The following is a 1,212-nucleotide window of genomic DNA, read 5'->3' on the forward strand; positions in this document are numbered from 1 at the left end:
ACACCGGATCACACATCACCATCTTGATAACAGCTCACTGCAACCAACCCAAGGCTTCAGTCAACCAACAGACCAACACAGACAATTAACGACCCATCTACTTAATGAATTAGTCTGCCATGACCGCCCAGTCACGAACATGACAGGTACTTAGCCAACCTGTCATCGTGCATCTTCATCACATCGCCGAGAAGCAATAAACCATTCGGGGGAAAAAATGAAAAGGTGTCCATTTCAATTAAGAAGAATCTACGAGGCAGGAACTAAGGCAGCGAATCACCCACCACACGCGGAAGAGGAAAATTGCCCTGTCGATTTTGCTGAAGAGACCCAGCACGTGTTTCACAAGCCGTCTGGTCCTCCCTTGCCGTTCTCCCTCCCCGGAAACCCTTCAATGATCATGGTTTTTAGCCTGATTGCCCATACACAGGGTATGTTCTGCTAACCACCGCTTTGCTCTGATGGAAGGGAAAGTGTACCCTACAACGCTCCCGGGTCCAGCTTTCAAGGTTACGCCCCGACTTACCTAAGGTAGGGGTGACAATGAGTTTGAGTTGGCGAGGTTGGCCCGTGTTTATAGGTGGGGAGTTTACCATTACCAACATTAGCTTTCGGGCGTATCCATATGTTGGGCGTAGATGTGCGTGTGTGTATGTGTGCGCTTATTGGGGTATGGGTGTAAGTACATGGTTGGGTTCCTGTTGCAGTTCTTAATGGTTTAGCTTTAAATGATGGGAAAAAACCACTGTCGATGAGGGCTTTCAACTGAACTTTCTCGCGTTTTCACAGAATAGTGAAAATGTTGAAGATGAACGATAGGTAATGTAGGAAGAAGGATGAGATAACGATCACAGTTTAGTTTAACCTGTTCACTTATAACAGTAACTGCATGACGCGGGATTTTTTAACTTTAGCGCATGACTACGCAGTTTCCCATGTCATGCAATTTGATTACGGTCAAACCCATGACAGTAGATCTAGGGTATTTTAAAGAACATTTAAAATCACTCATGGAATTCCAGTGTAACGTGAAACATCTGTTTATACCAGTAACTGAAGACAAGATAACCATTTCTTTTGTAGCGAAGTAATATCTTTTGCACAAGACCTCCTTAACCACTTGATTTAATCGCGTGCTATTTTCACTTTTGATTAAAGTTAAGAAGGAATTACTAATAATGCGGATACTTTCGATACTGTTACTACCATTAA

This window comes from Penaeus monodon, chromosome 20 (genome assembly GCF_015228065.2).
Source record: "Penaeus monodon isolate SGIC_2016 chromosome 20, NSTDA_Pmon_1, whole genome shotgun sequence".
NCBI classification, from domain to species: domain Eukaryota; kingdom Metazoa; phylum Arthropoda; class Malacostraca; order Decapoda; family Penaeidae; genus Penaeus; species Penaeus monodon.